The following is a 20,165-nucleotide window of genomic DNA, read 5'->3' as shown; positions in this document are numbered from 1 at the left end:
CAACAGTGCAAGTTGTACTGCTTGGTTCACATTGGTGACTTTTCTGTTTTTCCGTCACGATGCTTCACGCATGATGTACATAGTCAGAGTAATTATGTTTTTTCTCTTTATCTCCACACCGAAGCAGAATTAAGTCTTCAGAATAAATTCATGTCACAATCTTTCAGTTTTTTGCTATGTGCTCCTGTCGCAGCATTGACGAATTCACACATCTATTTCAATTTGTTACGTTGCAGTATGTTTCTACAAATATCGGCTCAAAAATAATATCCAATTAAAGATTTATAAGGCTATAAAGTTCCATTATATGTTCACTGATGGAAGAATTATTTTGATCTGGAATGTTATGTATTGCGAACTTGACAATTTATATTTGAGGACACTACGGTCTCGATACATCGCAGCCTCTGCACACCTTTCGTTTTCAGTAGAAAGGACTGCGATAATGTCCGCCAGAACCATTACATTCTCTTGACGTTATGGAAGCAAAATCAGCATCAATAGCGCTGTTTGGCTGTATTTATCAATGAGTGATAGGATGCAAATGGCAACAGATAAAAAGATGTGATGAGTTCAGCAGACTTGAGTCGGATGTACATCTGAGGATCGTATTTATATATATAAATAGTTGATATTTTAGTTCCCTCGTAGCAGAGTCTTAAACTCGCTAAAGAATGCATCATCTATCCAAGTCATTTCGTCTTGAACATTTGAACAACAGATCTAAAGAAGGAAAAGAGGACATGCAAACTATCGAAGTGGCGAACTCTCTTTTTTCTTCAAGGTAAAATGAATATCGCGCGCATTGCGCCACAACAAAGATTGTCGCCACTCCTAATCTACTCTTTATTTTCCTATTCATCTTTTAGTTCTTTGAAATCTTAAAGACATATAAGCACTGAGAACATTTCGGAAATTGGGTGACGTTAAGGAACATTCGTTGAAGATGTAATCAATTTGTTGAAGATTGAGGCAATCAGCGAGCATGATTGTACATCAGGTGGAGGAACATATACAAATAACTGTACATTTAGGATCTGTATCATGCATATGCATACATTTCTTTTGTTTTCGACGTATTTAAATTTGCAAGATACCATTCGTTTATAATTTCGTTAATTTCTAATGCGATGTAAAAATATTACTAATGTTTTGCTTCTGATTGTATATGTAGGAATTCTATACATATTTATAGGTATATAGAATTGTTCATTCATTCGATGAAAAAGATAGCAAAATCATCCTCAGATCAAAAACATCAAAGACAACGATATGGAAATTGTGTCTTTGTCTGACGATCCATTATACTTTGAATTCGCTGGAAGAATCTCAGCTCCAAGCAGTTATTGTGGCCGCACTGGCGAGAAACATGTACAGTCTTTTTTGAAGAATAATTGTCAGGATATACGTCACGATGGCCATCTTCAATTTGTAATTGAGACAGTAGGAGGGTGCAAATGTACAGAGAACAAATCCCAAATTTGATTCTATGAAATGTTACACAATGTTTCCACGATTGTCAGCTTTTATGCACAGATTGATATACATTTCTGAATAGACCTATATTGTACCATCCATCGACATCCACAAGAATTCCATAATGATAAGGAAATCCGCTCAAATTAAATGTGTTTCTCAGAATACTGTTAATTTATGTCCTATCTGCAGTGTTCATTTCCATGAGAATCTTAGTCATTATGTTGAGTTGTTGTGGCAATCAACATAAAGATGGTGCTGGGACGTTTGTATGTGTAATCAAATTATTAAATTTGGATCAAGAAATTCCAGAGTTCCTTTGTCCCTTATATATTTAAAGAAGATGTATCACATTTGTGCCGGAAACATTTCCATTTGGAATCTGTGATAATTCATAAAACTGCATGTACTTTAGACGTTTGGCCACATGATACATTTGATATGGCGCTGTTCAAAAATAAATTGTAACTACCTTCAAATTGTCATATTCAATGTTCTACATATGTATTGAAGTGTACACTCTGGCTGGAACTTTATTAAAACACGTAAAAAAATTTGAATCGGTGCGTTTTCACTTCCCTTGTCAAAGCTCATATTGCTGCTTTGTTGTCTTGAATTGCAATGTCCCCAAAGTCTTTGATTTAAGAAATAACTTCCATCACTTGAATGTAATAAAATGATATCATTATATGCCAGTATTATTCAACACACAGAACGTTTGCAAGAGAAACATTTCTTTCTCCAATGCTTCCACCTTTATCCAGCTGAACACACATCTGAATGGTCATTATGCTTCTATTCGCATTCGCCACGCGAAGATATTATGTTATCAGTAAGAATCAAATGCAAAATACTACGTTGACGAATTTGTAGCACATATTATTTGGAAGTCATATGACAATCTCCTTCATTTCTGTTAACTGTGTCGGCTCTGGCACATAAAGAAAAGGTCACTGATGATTGCACGAGGAATATATCATTGCAGACAAGTAACTGGATGTCTTATATCCTTCGAAATTACTACCCTCCCTTTAAACACTTTTTAAATCTATCATAAGCTATTGTGTCTCAGTCACACCCCTCGGTCAGTCCAGAATATTCATAAATATGATAGTACAAAGAAATAGTTGAAGTGCACATCCATTCCACATTCCACATTCAAGTCTTTGAATTTGCAGTACCTTTATGGTCTTGTATGTCTTCGTTTCCTGTATGCACAGAGTGCGTTACCTTTTCATTTGCAATATTTTCTGATATGATCAAAACAAAGCGGGTTCCAGCCTGGGATGATGTAACCATGGATTGACGCGAATTTTACACCAGCCAATTCCCTCCGCATAAAGTGTTAAAATTAATTTCAAAATGTCATCCAAATTGCATTCAAGCTTTGTCTGTTCTACTGTGTTCATTTCTATAAGTTTTCAGCCACTATTTCGGATTGTGTTGGAATATATGTAAACCCGTTATTATCTTTTGAAATACTAAGTCCAGAGTTCAACAGTGCAAGTTGTACTGCTTGGTTCACATTGGTGACTTTTCTGTTTTTCCGTCACGATGCTTCACGCATGATGTACATAGTCAGAGTAATTATGTTTTTTCTCTTTATCTCCACACCGAAGCAGAATTAAGTCTTCAGAATAAATTCATGTCACAATCTTTCAGTTTTTTGCTATGTGCTCCTGTCGCAGCATTGACGAATTCACACATCTATTTCAATTTGTTACGTTGCAGTATGTTTCTAGAAATATCGGCTCAAAAATAATATCCAATTAAAGATTTATAAGGCTATAAAGTTCCATTATATGTTCACTGATGGAAGAATTATTTTGATCTGGAATGTTATGTATTGCGAACTTGACAATTTATATTTGAGGACACTACGGTCTCGATACATCGCAGCCTCTGCACACCTTTCGTTTTCAGTAGAAAGGACTGCGATAATGTCCGCCAGAACCATTACATTCTCTTGACGTTATGGAAGCAAAATCAGCATCAATAGCGCTGTTTGGCTGTATTTATCAATGAGTGATAGGATGCAAATGGCAACAGATAAAAAGATGTGATGAGTTCAGCAGACTTGAGTCGGATGTACATCTGAGGATCGTATTTATATATATAAATAGTTGATATTTTAGTTCCCTCGTAGCAGAGTCTTAAACTCGCTAAAGAATGCATCATCTATCCAAGTCATTTCGTCTTGAACATTTGAACAACAGATCTAAAGAAGGAAAAGAGGACATGCAAACTATCGAAGTGGCGAACTCTCTTTTTTCTTCAAGGTAAAATGAATATCGCGCGCATTGCGCCACAACAAAGATTGTCGCCACTCCTAATCTACTCTTTATTTTCCTATTCATCTTTTAGTTCTTTGAAATCTTAAAGACATATAAGCACTGAGAACATTTCGGAAATTGGGTGACGTTAAGGAACATTCGTTGAAGATGTAATCAATTTGTTGAAGATTGAGGCAATCAGCGAGCATGATTGTACATCAGGTGGAGGAACATATACAAATAACTGTACATTTAGGATCTGTATCATGCATATGCATACATTTCTTTTGTTTTCGACGTATTTAAATTTGCAAGATACCATTCGTTTATAATTTCGTTAATTTCTAATGCGATGTAAAAATATTACTAATGTTTTGCTTCTGATTGTATATGTAGGAATTCTATACATATTTATAGGTATATAGAATTGTTCATTCATTCGATGAAAAAGATAGCAAAATCATCCTCAGATCAAAAACATCAAAGACAACGATATGGAAATTGTGTCTTTGTCTGACGATCCATTATACTTTGAATTCGCTGGAAGAATCTCAGCTCCAAGCAGTTATTGTGGCCGCACTGGCGAGAAACATGTACAGTCTTTTTTGAAGAATAATTGTCAGGATATACGTCACGATGGCCATCTTCAATTTGTAATTGAGACAGTAGGAAGGTGCAAATGTACAGAGAACAAATCCCAAATTTGATTCTATGAAATGTTACACAATGTTTCCACGATTGTCAGCTTTTATGCACAGATTGATATACATTTCTGAATAGACCTATATTGTACCATCCATCGACATCCACAAGAATTCCATAATGATAAGGAAATCCGCTCAAATCAAATGTGTTTCTCAGAATACTGTTAATTTATGTCCTATCTGCAGTGTTCATTTCCATGAGAATCTTAGTCATTATGTTGAGTTGTTGTGGCAATCAACATAAAGATGGTGCTGGGACGTTTGTATGTGTAATCAAATTATTAAATTTGGATCAAGAAATTCCAGAGTTCCTTTGTCCCTTATATATTTAAAGAAGATGTATCACATTTGTGCCGGAAACATTTCCATTTGGAATCTGTGATAATTCATAAAACTGCATGTACTTTAGACGTTTGGCCACATGATACATTTGATATGGCGCTGTTCAAAAATAAATTGTAACTACCTTCAAATTGTCATATTCAATGTTCTACATATGTATTGAAGTGTACACTCTGGCTGGAACTTTATTAAAACACGTAACAAAATTTGAATCGGTACGTTTTCACTTCCCTTGTCAAAGCTCATATTGCTGCTTTGTTGTCTTGAATTGCAATGTCCCCAAAGTCTTTGATTTAAGAAATAACTTCCATCACTTGAATGTAATAAAATGATATCATTATATGCCAGTATTATTCAACACACAGAACGTTTGCAAGAGAAACATTTCTTTCTCCAATGCTTCCACCTTTATCCAGCTGAACACACATCTGAATGGTCATTATGCTTCTATTCGCATTCGCCACGCGAAGATATTATGTTATCAGTAAGAATCAAATGCAAAATACTACGTTGACGAATTTGTAGCACATATTATTTGGAAGTCATATGACAATCTCCTTCATTTCTGTTAACTGTGTCGGCTCTGGCACATAAAGAAAAGGTCACTGATGATTGCACGAGGAATATATCATTGCAGACAAGTAACTGGATGTCTTATATCCTTCGAAATTACTACCTTCCCTTTAAACACTTTTTAAATCTATCATAAGCTATTGTGTCTCAGTCACACCCCTCGGTCAGTCCAGAATATTCATAAATATGATAGTACAAAGAAATAGTTGAAGTGCACATCCATTCCACATTCCACATTCAAGTCTTTGAATTTGCAGTACCTTTATGGTCTTGTATGTTTTCGTTTCCTGTATGCACAGAGTGCGTTACCTTTTTATTTGCAATATTTTCTGATATGATCAAAATAAAGTGGGTTCCAGCATGGAATGATATAACCATGGATTGACGCGAATTTTACACCAGCCAATTCCCTCCGCATAAAGTGTTAAAATTAATTTCAAAATGTCATCCAAATTGCATTCAAGCTTTGTCTGTTCTACTGTGTTCATTTCTATAAGTTTTCAGCCACTATTTCGGATTGTGTTGGAATATATGTAAACCCGTTATTATCTTTTGAAATACTAAGTCCAGAGTTCAACAGTGCAAGTTGTACTGCTTGGTTCACATTGGTGACTTTTCTGTTTTTCCGTCACGATGCTTCACGCATGATGTACATAGTCAGAGTAATTATGTTTTTTCTCTTTATCTCCACACCGAAGCAGAATTAAGTCTTCAGAATAAATTCATGTCACAATCTTTCAGTTTTTTGCTATGTGCTCCTGTCGCAGCATTGACGAATTCACACATCTATTTCAATTTGTTACGTTGCAGTATGTTTCTAGAAATATCGGCTCAAAAATAATATCCAATTAAAGATTTATAAGGCTATAAAGTTCCATTATATGTTCACTGATGGAAGAATTATTTTGATCTGGAATGTTATGTATTGCGAACTTGACAATTTATATTTGAGGACACTACGGTCTCGATACATCGCAGCCTCTGCACACCTTTCGTTTTCAGTAGAAAGGACTGCGATAATGTCCGCCAGAACCATTACATTCTCTTGACGTTATGGAAGCAAAATCAGCATCAATAGCGCTGTTTGGCTGTATTTATCAATGAGTGATAGGATGCAAATGGCAACAGATAAAAAGATGTGATGAGTTCAGCAGACTTGAGTCGGATGTACATCTGAGGATCGTATTTATATATATAAATAGTTGATATTTTAGTTCCCTCGTAGCAGAGTCTTAAACTCGCTAAAGAATGCATCATCTATCCAAGTCATTTCGTCTTGAACATTTGAACAACAGATCTAAAGAAGGAAAAGAGGACATGCAAACTATCGAAGTGGCGAACTCTCTTTTTTCTTCAAGGTAAAATGAATATCGCGCGCATTGCGCCACAACAAAGATTGTCGCCACTCCTAATCTACTCTTTATTTTCCTATTCATCTTTTAGTTCTTTGAAATCTTAAAGACATATAAGCACTGAGAACATTTCGGAAATTGGGTGACGTTAAGGAACATTCGTTGAAGATGTAATCAATTTGTTGAAGATTGAGGCAATCAGCGAGCATGATTGTACATCAGGTGGAGGAACATATACAAATAACTGTACATTTAGGATCTGTATCATGCATATGCATACATTTCTTTTGTTTTCGACGTATTTAAATTTGCAAGATACCATTCGTTTATAATTTCGTTAATTTCTAATGCGATGTAAAAATATTACTAATGTTTTGCTTCTGATTGTATATGTAGGAATTCTATACATATTTATAGGTATATAGAATTGTTCATTCATTCGATGAAAAAGATAGCAAAATCATCCTCAGATCAAAAACATCAAAGACAACGATATGGAAATTGTGTCTTTGTCTGACGATCCATTATACTTTGAATTCGCTGGAAGAATCTCAGCTCCAAGCAGTTATTGTGGCCGCACTGGCGAGAAACATGTACAGTCTTTTTTGAAGAATAATTGTCAGGATATACGTCACGATGGCCATCTTCAATTTATAATTGAGACAGTAGGAAGGTGCAAATGTACAGAGAACAAATCCCAAATTTGATTCTATGAAATGTTACACAATGTTTCCACGATTGTCAGCTTTTATGCACAGATTGATATACATTTCTGAATAGACCTATATTGTACCATCCATCGACATCCACAAGAATTCCATAATGATAAGGAAATCCGCTCAAATCAAATGTGTTTCTCAGAATACTGTTAATTTATGTCCTATCTGCAGTGTTCATTTCCATGAGAATCTTAGTCATTATGTTGAGTTGTTGTGGCAATCAACATAAAGATGGTGCTGGGACGTTTGTATGTGTAATCAAATTATTAAATTTGGATCAAGAAATTCCAGAGTTCCTTTGTCCCTTATATATTTAAAGAAGATGTATCACATTTGTGCCGGAAACATTTCCATTTGGAATCTGTGATAATTCATAAAACTGCATGTACTTTAGACGTTTGGCCACATGATACATTTGATATGGCGCTGTTCAAAAATAAATTGTAACTACCTTCAAATTGTCATATTCAATGTTCTACATATGTATTGAAGTGTACACTCTGGCTGGAACTTTATTAAAACACGTAACAAAATTTGAATCGGTACGTTTTCACTTCCCTTGTCAAAGCTCATATTGCTGCTTTGTTGTCTTGAATTGCAATGTCCCCAAAGTCTTTGATTTAAGAAATAACTTCCATCACTTGAATGTAATAAAATGATATCATTATATGCCAGTATTATTCAACACACAGAACGTTTGCAAGAGAAACATTTCTTTCTCCAATGCTTCCACCTTTATCCAGCTGAACACACATCTGAATGGTCATTATGCTTCTATTCGCATTCGCCACGCGAAGATATTATGTTATCAGTAAGAATCAAATGCAAAATACTACGTTGACGAATTTGTAGCACATATTATTTGGAAGTCATATGACAATCTCCTTCATTTCTGTTAACTGTGTCGGCTCTGGCACATAAAGAAAAGGTCACTGATGATTGCACGAGGAATATATCATTGCAGACAAGTAACTGGATGTCTTATATCCTTCGAAATTACTACCTTCCCTTTAAACACTTTTTAAATCTATCATAAGCTATTGTGTCTCAGTCACACCCCTCGGTCAGTCCAGAATATTCATAAATATGATAGTACAAAGAAATAGTTGAAGTGCACATCCATTCCACATTCCACATTCAAGTCTTTGAATTTGCAGTACCTTTATGGTCTTGTATGTTTTCGTTTCCTGTATGCACAGAGTGCGTTACCTTTTTATTTGCAATATTTTCTGATATGATCAAAATAAAGTGGGTTCCAGCATGGAATGATGTAACCATGGATTGACGCGAATTTTACACCAGCCAATTCCCTCCGCATAAAGTGTTAAAATTAATTTCAAAATGTCATCCAAATTGCATTCAAGCTTTGTCTGTTCTACTGTGTTCATTTCTATAAGTTTTCAGCCACTATTTCGGATTGTGTTGGAATATATGTAAACCCGTTATTATCTTTTGAAATACTAAGTCCAGAGTTCAACAGTGCAAGTTGTACTGCTTGGTTCACATTGGTGACTTTTCTGTTTTTCCGTCACGATGCTTCACGCATGATGTACATAGTCAGAGTAATTATGTTTTTTCTCTTTATCTCCACACCGAAGCAGAATTAAGTCTTCAGAATAAATTCATGTCACAATCTTTCAGTTTTTTGCTATGTGCTCCTGTCGCAGCATTGACGAATTCACACATCTATTTCAATTTGTTACGTTGCAGTATGTTTCTACAAATATCGGCTCAAAAATAATATCCAATTAAAGATTTATAAGGCTATAAAGTTCCATTATATGTTCACTGATGGAAGAATTATTTTGATCTGGAATGTTATGTATTGCGAACTTGACAATTTATATTTGAGGACACTACGGTCTCGATACATCGCAGCCTCTGCACACCTTTCGTTTTCAGTAGAAAGGACTGCGATAATGTCCGCCAGAACCATTACATTCTCTTGACGTTATGGAAGCAAAATCAGCATCAATAGCGCTGTTTGGCTGTATTTATCAATGAGTGATAGGATGCAAATGGCAACAGATAAAAAGATGTGATGAGTTCAGCAGACTTGAGTCGGATGTACATCTGAGGATCGTATTTATATATATAAATAGTTGATATTTTAGTTCCCTCGTAGCAGAGTCTTAAACTCGCTAAAGAATGCATCATCTATCCAAGTCATTTCGTCTTGAACATTTGAACAACAGATCTAAAGAAGGAAAAGAGGACATGCAAACTATCGAAGTGGCGAACTCTCTTTTTTCTTCAAGGTAAAATGAATATCGCGCGCATTGCGCCACAACAAAGATTGTCGCCACTCCTAATCTACTCTTTATTTTCCTATTCATCTTTTAGTTCTTTGAAATCTTAAAGACATATAAGCACTGAGAACATTTCGGAAATTGGGTGACGTTAAGGAACATTCGTTGAAGATGTAATCAATTTGTTGAAGATTGAGGCAATCAGCGAGCATGATTGTACATCAGGTGGAGGAACATATACAAATAACTGTACATTTAGGATCTGTATCATGCATATGCATACATTTCTTTTGTTTTCGACGTATTTAAATTTGCAAGATACCATTCGTTTATAATTTCGTTAATTTCTAATGCGATGTAAAAATATTACTAATGTTTTGCTTCTGATTGTATATGTAGGAATTCTATACATATTTATAGGTATATAGAATTGTTCATTCATTCGATGAAAAAGATAGCAAAATCATCCTCAGATCAAAAACATCAAAGACAACGATATGGAAATTGTGTCTTTGTCTGACGATCCATTATACTTTGAATTCGCTGGAAGAATCTCAGCTCCAAGCAGTTATTGTGGCCGCACTGGCGAGAAACATGTACAGTCTTTTTTGAAGAATAATTGTCAGGATATACGTCACGATGGCCATCTTCAATTTGTAATTGAGACAGTAGGAAGGTGCAAATGTACAGAGAACAAATCCCAAATTTGATTCTATGAAATGTTACACAATGTTTCCACGATTGTCAGCTTTTATGCACAGATTGATATACATTTCTGAATAGACCTATATTGTACCATCCATCGACATCCACAAGAATTCCATAATGATAAGGAAATCCGCTCAAATTAAATGTGTTTCTCAGAATACTGTTAATTTATGTCCTATCTGCAGTGTTCATTTCCATGAGAATCTTAGTCATTATGTTGAGTTGTTGTGGCAATCAACATAAAGATGGTGCTGGGACGTTTGTATGTGTAATCAAATTATTAAATTTGGATCAAGAAATTCCAGAGTTCCTTTGTCCCTTATATATTTAAAGAAGATGTATCACATTTGTGCCGGAAACATTTCCATTTGGAATCTGTGATAATTCATAAAACTGCATGTACTTTAGACGTTTGGCCACATGATACATTTGATATGGCGCTGTTCAAAAATAAATTGTAACTACCTTCAAATTGTCATATTCAATGTTCTACATATGTATTGAAGTGTACACTCTGGCTGGAACTTTATTAAAACACGTAACAAAATTTGAATCGGTGCGTTTTCACCTCCCTTGTCAAAGGTCATATTGCTGCTTTGTTGTCTTGAATTGCAATGTCCCCAAAGTCTTTGATTTAAGAAATAACTTCCATCACTTGAATGTAATAAAATGATATCATTATATGCCAGTATTATTCAACACACAGAACGTTTGCAAGAGAAACATTTCTTTCTCCAATGCTTCCACCTTTATCCAGCTGAACACACATCTGAATGGTCATTATGCTTCTATTCGCATTCGCCACGCGAAGATATTATGTTATCAGTAAGAATCAAATGCAAAATACTACGTTGACGAATTTGTAGCACATATTATTTGGAAGTCATATGACAATCTCCTTCATTTCTGTTAACTGTGTCGGCTCTGGCACATAAAGAAAAGGTCACTGATGATTGCACGAGGAATATATCATTGCAGACAAGTAACTGGATGTCTTATATCCTTCGAAATTACTACCTTCCCTTTAAACACTTTTTAAATCTATCATAAGCTATTGTGTCTCAGTCACACCCCTCGGTCAGTCCAGAATATTCATAAATATGATAGTACAAAGAAATAGTTGAAGTGCACATCCATTCCACATTCCACATTCAAGTCTTTGAATTTGCAGTACCTTTATGGTCTTGTATGTTTTCGTTTCCTGTATGCACAGAGTGCGTTACCTTTTCATTTGCAATATTTTCTGATATGATCAAAACAAAGCGGGTTCCAGCCTGGGATGATGTAACCATGGATTGACGCGAATTTTACACCAGCCAATTCCCTCCGCATAAAGTGTTAAAATTAATTTCAAAATGTCATCCAAATTGCATTCAAGCTTTGTCTGTTCTACTGTGTTCATTTCTATAAGTTTTCAGCCACTATTTCGGATTGTGTTGGAATATATGTAAACCCGTTATTATCTTTTGAAATACTAAGTCCAGAGTTCAACAGTGCAAGTTGTACTGCTTGGTTCACATTGGTGACTTTTCTGTTTTTCCGTCACGATGCTTCACGCATGATGTACATAGTCAGAGTAATTATGTTTTTTCTCTTTATCTCCACACCGAAGCAGAATTAAGTCTTCAGAATAAATTCATGTCACAATCTTTCAGTTTTTTGCTATGTGCTCCTGTCGCAGCATTGACGAATTCACACATCTATTTCAATTTGTTACGTTGCAGTATGTTTCTACAAATATCGGCTCAAAAATAATATCCAATTAAAGATTTATAAGGCTATAAAGTTCCATTATATGTTCACTGATGGAAGAATTATTTTGATCTGGAATGTTATGTATTGCGAACTTGACAATTTATATTTGAGGACACTACGGTCTCGATACATCGCAGCCTCTGCACACCTTTCGTTTTCAGTAGAAAGGACTGCGATAATGTCCGCCAGAACCATTACATTCTCTTGACGTTATGGAAGCAAAATCAGCATCAATAGCGCTGTTTGGCTGTATTTATCAATGAGTGATAGGATGCAAATGGCAACAGATAAAAAGATGTGATGAGTTCAGCAGACTTGAGTCGGATGTACATCTGAGGATCGTATTTATATATATAAATAGTTGATATTTTAGTTCCCTCGTAGCAGAGTCTTAAACTCGCTAAAGAATGCATCATCTATCCAAGTCATTTCGTCTTGAACATTTGAACAACAGATCTAAAGAAGGAAAAGAGGACATGCAAACTATCGAAGTGGCGAACTCTCTTTTTTCTTCAAGGTAAAATGAATATCGCGCGCATTGCGCCACAACAAAGATTGTCGCCACTCCTAATCTACTCTTTATTTTCCTATTCATCTTTTAGTTCTTTGAAATCTTAAAGACATATAAGCACTGAGAACATTTCGGAAATTGGGTGACGTTAAGGAACATTCGTTGAAGATGTAATCAATTTGTTGAAGATTGAGGCAATCAGCGAGCATGATTGTACATCAGGTGGAGGAACATATACAAATAACTGTACATTTAGGATCTGTATCATGCATATGCATACATTTCTTTTGTTTTCGACGTATTTAAATTTGCAAGATACCATTCGTTTATAATTTCGTTAATTTCTAATGCGATGTAAAAATATTACTAATGTTTTGCTTCTGATTGTATATGTAGGAATTCTATACATATTTATAGGTATATAGAATTGTTCATTCATTCGATGAAAAAGATAGCAAAATCATCCTCAGATCAAAAACATCAAAGACAACGATATGGAAATTGTGTCTTTGTCTGACGATCCATTATACTTTGAATTGGCTGGAAGAATCTCAGCTCCAAGCAGTTATTGTGGCCGCACTGGCGAGAAACATGTACAGTCTTTTTTGAAGAATAATTGTCAGGATATACGTCACGATGGCCATCTTCAATTTGTAATTGAGACAGTAGGAAGGTGCAAATGTACAGAGAACAAATCCCAAATTTGATTCTATGAAATGTTACACAATGTTTCCACGATTGTCAGCTTTTATGCACAGATTGATATACATTTCTGAATAGACCTATATTGTACCATCCATCGACATCCACAAGAATTCCATAATGATAAGGAAATCCGCTCAAATTAAATGTGTTTCTCAGAATACTGTTAATTTATGTCCTATCTGCAGTGTTCATTTCCATGAGAATCTTAGTCATTATGTTGAGTTGTTGTGGCAATCAACATAAAGATGGTGCTGGGACGTTTGTATGTGTAATCAAATTATTAAATTTGGATCAAGAAATTCCATAGTTCCTTTGTCCCTTATATATTTAAAGAAGATGTATCACATTTGTGCCGGAAACATTTCCATTTGGAATCTGTGATAATTCATAAAACTGCATGTACTTTAGACGTTTGGCCACATGATACATTTGATATGGCGCTGTTCAAAAATAAATTGTAACTACCTTCAAATTGTCATATTCAATGTTCTACATATGTATTGAAGTGTACACTCTGGCTGGAACTTTATTAAAACACGTAACAAAATTTGAATCGGTGCGTTTTCACCTCCCTTGTCAAAGGTCATATTGCTGCTTTGTTGTCTTGAATTGCAATGTCCCCAAAGTCTTTGATTTAAGAAATAACTTCCATCACTTGAATGTAATAAAATGATATCATTATATGCCAGTATTATTCAACACACAGAACGTTTGCAAGAGAAACATTTCTTTCTCCAATGCTTCCACCTTTATCCAGCTGAACACACATCTGAATGGTCATTATGCTTCTATTCGCATTCGCCACGCGAAGATATTATGTTATCAGTAAGAATCAAATGCAAAATACTACGTTGACGAATTTGTAGCACATATTATTTGGAAGTCATATGACAATCTCCTTCATTTCTGTTAACTGTGTCGGCTCTGGCACATAAAGAAAAGGTCACTGATGATTGCACGAGGAATATATCATTGCAGACAAGTAACTGGATGTCTTATATCCTTCGAAATTACTACCTTCCCTTTAAACACTTTTTAAATCTATCATAAGCTATTGTGTCTCAGTCACACCCCTCGGTCAGTCCAGAATATTCATAAATATGATAGTACAAAGAAATAGTTGAAGTGCACATCCATTCCACATTCCACATTCAAGTCTTTGAATTTGCAGTACCTTTATGGTCTTGTATGTTTTCGTTTCCTGTATGCACAGAGTGCGTTACCTTTTCATTTGCAATATTTTCTGATATGATCAAAACAAAGCGGGTTCCAGCCTGGGATGATGTAACCATGGATTGACGCGAATTTTACACCAACCAATTTCCTCCGCATAAAGTGTTAAAATTAATTTCAAAATGTCATCCAAATTGCATTCAAGCTTTGTCTGTTCTACTGTGTTCATTTCTATAAGTTTTCAGCCACTATTTCGGATTGTGTTGGAATATATGTAAACCCGTTATTATCTTTTGAAATACTAAGTCCAGAGTTCAACAGTGCAAGTTGTACTGCTTGGTTCACATTGGTGACTTTTCTGTTTTTCCGTCACGATGCTTCACGCATGATGTACATAGTCAGAGTAATTATGTTTTTTCTCTTTATCTCCACACCGAAGCAGAATTAAGTCTTCAGAATAAATTCATGTCACAATCTTTCAGTTTTTTGCTATGTGCTCCTGTCGCAGCATTGACGAATTCACACATCTATTTCAATTTGTTACGTTGCAGTATGTTTCTACAAATATCGGCTCAAAAATAATATCCAATTAAAGATTTATAAGGCTATAAAGTTCCATTATATGTTCACTGATGGAAGAATTATTTTGATCTGGAATGTTATGTATTGCGAACTTGACAATTTATATTTGAGGACACTACGGTCTCGATACATCGCAGCCTCTGCACACCTTTCGTTTTCAGTAGAAAGGACTGCGATAATGTCCGCCAGAACCATTACATTCTCTTGACGTTATGGAAGCAAAATCAGCATCAATAGCGCTGTTTGGCTGTATTTATCAATGAGTGATAGGATGCAAATGGCAACAGATAAAAAGATGTGATGAGTTCAGCAGACTTGAGTCGGATGTACATCTGAGGATCGTATTTATATATATAAATAGTTGATATTTTAGTTCCCTCGTAGCAGAGTCTTAAACTCGCTAAAGAATGCATCATCTATCCAAGTCATTTCGTCTTGAACATTTGAACAACAGATCTAAAGAAGGAAAAGAGGACATGCAAACTATCGAAGTGGCGAACTCTCTTTTTTCTTCAAGGTAAAATGAATATCGCGCGCATTGCGCCACAACAAAGATTGTCGCCACTCCTAATCTACTCTTTATTTTCCTATTCATCTTTTAGTTCTTTGAAATCTTAAAGACATATAAGCACTGAGAACATTTCGGAAATTGGGTGACGTTAAGGAACATTCGTTGAAGATGTAATCAATTTGTTGAAGATTGAGGCAATCAGCGAGCATGATTGTACATCAGGTGGAGGAACATATACAAATAACTGTACATTTAGGATCTGTATCATGCATATGCATACATTTCTTTTGTTTTCGACGTATTTAAATTTGCAAGATACCATTCGTTTATAATTTCGTTAATTTCTAATGCGATGTAAAAATATTACTAATGTTTTGCTTCTGATTGTATATGTAGGAATTCTATACATATTTATAGGTATATAGAATTGTTCATTCATTCGATGAAAAAGATAGCAAAATCATCCTCAGATCAAAAACATCAAAGACAACGATATGGAAATTGTGTCTTTGTCTGACGATCCATTATACTTTGAATTCGCTGGAAGAATCTCAGCTCCAAGCAGTTATTGTGGCCGCACTGGCGAGAAACATGTACAGTCTTTTTTGAAGAATAATTGTCAGGATATACGTCACGATGGCCATCTTCAATTTGTAATTGAGACAGTAGGAAGGTGCAAATGTACAGAGAACAAATCCCAAATTTGATTCTATGAAATGTTACACAATGTTTCCACGATTGTCAGCTTTTATGCACAGATTGATATACATTTCTGAATAGACCTATATTGTACCATCCATCGACATCCACAAGAATTCCATAATGATAAGGAAATCCGCTCAAATTAAATGTGTTTCTCAGAATACTGTTAATTTATGTCCTATCTGCAGTGTTCATTTCCATGAGAATCTTAGTCATTATGTTGAGTTGTTGTGGCAATCAACATAAAGATGGTGCTGGGACGTTTGTATGTGTAATCAAATTATTAAATTTGGATCAAGAAATTCCAGAGTTCCTTTGTCCCTTATATATTTAAAGAAGATGTATCACATTTGTGCCGGAAACATTTCCATTTGGAATCTGTGATAATTCATAAAACTGCATGTACTTTAGACGTTTGGCCACATGATACATTTGATATGGCGCTGTTCAAAAATAAATTGTAACTACCTTCAAATTGTCATATTCAATGTTCTACATATGTATTGAAGTGTACACTCTGGCTGGAACTTTATTAAAACACGTAACAAAATTTGAATCGGTGCGTTTTCACTTCCCTTGTCAAAGCTCATATTGCTGCTTTGTTGTCTTGAATTGCAATGTCCCCCAAAGTCTTTGATTTAAGAAATAACTTCCATCACTTGAATGTAATAAAATGATATCATTATATGCCAGTATTATTCAACACACAGAACGTTTGCAAGAGAAACATTTCTTTCTCCAATGCTTCCACCTTTATCCAGCTGAACACACATCTGAATGGTCATTATGCTTCTATTCGCATTCGCCACGCGAAGATATTATGTTATCAGTAAGAATCAAATGCAAAATACTACGTTGACGAATTTGTAGCACATATTATTTGGAAGTCATATGGCAATCTCCTTCATTTCTGTTAACTGTGTCGGCTCTGGCACATAAAGAAAAGGTCACTGATGATTGCACGAGGAATATATCATTGCAGACAAGTAACTGGATGTCTTATATCCTTCGAAATTACTACCTTCCCTTTAAACACTTTTTAAATCTATCATAAGCTATTGTGTCTCAGTCACACCCCTCGGTCAGTCCAGAATATTCATAAATATGATAGTACAAAGAAATAGTTGAAGTGCACATCCATTCCACATTCCACATTCAAGTCTTTGAATTTGCAGTACCTTTATGGTCTTGTATGTCTTCGTTTCCTGTATGCACAGAGTGCGTTACCTTTTTATTTGCACTATTTTCTGGTATGATCAAAACAAAGCGGGTTCCAGCCTGGAATGATGTAACCATGGATTGACGCGAATTTTACACCAACCAATTTCCTCCGCATAAAGTGTTAAAATTAATTTCAAAATGTCATCCAAATTGCATTCAAGCTTTGTCTGTTCTACTGTGTTCATTTCTATAAGTTTTCAGCCACTATTTCGGATTGTGTTGGAATATATGTAAACCCGTTATTATCTTTTGAAATACTAAGTCCAGAGTTCAACAGTGCAAGTTGTACTGCTTGGTTCACATTGGTGACTTTTCTGTTTTTCCGTCACGATGCTTCACGCATGATGTACATAGTCAGAGTAATTATGTTTTTTCTCTTTATCTCCACACCGAAGCAGAATTAAGTCTTCAGAATAAATTCATGTCACAATCTTTCAGTTTTTTGCTATGTGCTCCTGTCGCAGCATTGACGAATTCACACATCTATTTCAATTTGTTACGTTGCAGTATGTTTCTACAAATATCGGCTCAAAAATAATATCCAATTAAAGATTTATAAGGCTATAAAGTTCCATTATATGTTCACTGATGGAAGAATTATTTTGATCTGGAATGTTATGTATTGCGAACTTGACAATTTATATTTGAGGACACTACGGTCTCGATACATCGCAGCCTCTGCACACCTTTCGTTTTCAGTAGAAAGGACTGCGATAATGTCCGCCAGAACCATTACATTCTCTTGACGTTATGGAAGCAAAATCAGCATCAATAGCGCTGTTTGGCTGTATTTATCAATGAGTGATAGGATGCAAATGGCAACAGATAAAAAGATGTGATGAGTTCAGCAGACTTGAGTCGGATGTACATCTGAGGATCGTATTTATATATATAAATAGTTGATATTTTAGTTCCCTCGTAGCAGAGTCTTAAACTCGCTAAAGAATGCATCATCTATCCAAGTCATTTCGTCTTGAACATTTGAACAACAGATCTAAAGAAGGAAAAGAGGACATGCAAACTATCGAAGTGGCGAACTCTCTTTTTTCTTCAAGGTAAAATGAATATCGCGCGCATTGCGCCACAACAAAGATTGTCGCCACTCCTAATCTACTCTTTATTTTCCTATTCATCTTTTAGTTCTTTGAAATCTTAAAGACATATAAGCACTGAGAACATTTCGGAAATTGGGTGACGTTAAGGAACATTCGTTGAAGATGTAATCAATTTGTTGAAGATTGAGGCAATCAGCGAGCATGATTGTACATCAGGTGGAGGAACATATACAAATAACTGTACATTTAGGATCTGTATCATGCATATGCATACATTTCTTTTGTTTTCGACGTATTTAAATTTGCAAGATACCATTCGTTTATAATTTCGTTAATTTCTAATGCGATGTAAAAATATTACTAATGTTTTGCTTCTGATTGTATATGTAGGAATTCTATACATATTTATAGGTATATAGAATTGTTCATTCATTCGATGAAAAAGATAGCAAAATCATCCTCAGATCAAAAACATCAAAGACAACGATATGGAAATTGTGTCTTTGTCTGACGATCCATTATACTTTGAATTCGCTGGAAGAATCTCAGCTCCAAGCAGTTATTGTGGCCGCACTGGCGAGAAACATGTACAGTCTTTTTTGAAGAATAATTGTCAGGATATACGTCACGATGGCCATCTTCAATTTGTAATTGAGACAGTAGGAAGGTGCAAATGTACAGAGAACAAATCCCAAATTTGATTCTATGAAATGTTACACAATGTTTCCACGATTGTCAGCTTTTATGCACAGATTGATATACATTTCTGAATAGACCTATATTGTACCATCCATCGACATCCACAAGAATTCCATAATGATAAGGAAATCCGCTCAAATTAAATGTGTTTCTCAGAATACTGTTAATTTATGTCCTATCTGCAGTGTTCATTTCCATGAGAATCTTAGTCATTATGTTGAGTTGTTGTGGCAATCAACATAAAGATGGTGCTGGGACGTTTGTATGTGTAATCAAATTATTAAATTTGGATCAAGAAATTCCAGAGTTCCTTTGTCCCTTATATATTTAAAGAAGATGTATCACATTTGTGCCGGAAACATTTCCATTTGGAATCTGTGATAATTCATAAAACTGCATGTACTTTAGACGTTTGGCCACATGATACATTTGATATGGCGCTGTTCAAAAATAAATTGTAACTACCTTCAAATTGTCATATTCAATGTTCTACATATGTATTGAAGTGTACACTCTGGCTGGAACTTTATTAAAACACGTAACAAAATTTGAATCGGTGCGTTTTCACCTCCCTTGTCAAAGGTCATATTGCTGCTTTGTTGTCTTGAATTGCAATGTCCCCAAAGTCTTTGATTTAAGAAATAACTTCCATCACTTGAATGTAATAAAATGATATCATTATATGCCAGTATTATTCAACACACAGAACGTTTGCAAGAGAAACATTTCTTTCTCCAATGCTTCCACCTTTATCCAGCTGAACACACATCTGAATGGTCATTATGCTTCTATTCGCATTCGCCACGCGAAGATATTATGTTATCAGTAAGAATCAAATGCAAAATACTACGTTGA

Source organism: Sinohyriopsis cumingii, chromosome 5 (genome assembly GCF_028554795.1).
Source record: "Sinohyriopsis cumingii isolate HCF-2022 chromosome 5, ASM2855479v2, whole genome shotgun sequence".
Lineage (NCBI taxonomy): Eukaryota > Metazoa > Mollusca > Bivalvia > Unionida > Unionidae > Sinohyriopsis > Sinohyriopsis cumingii.
This window is presented reverse-complemented; position numbering follows the sequence as displayed.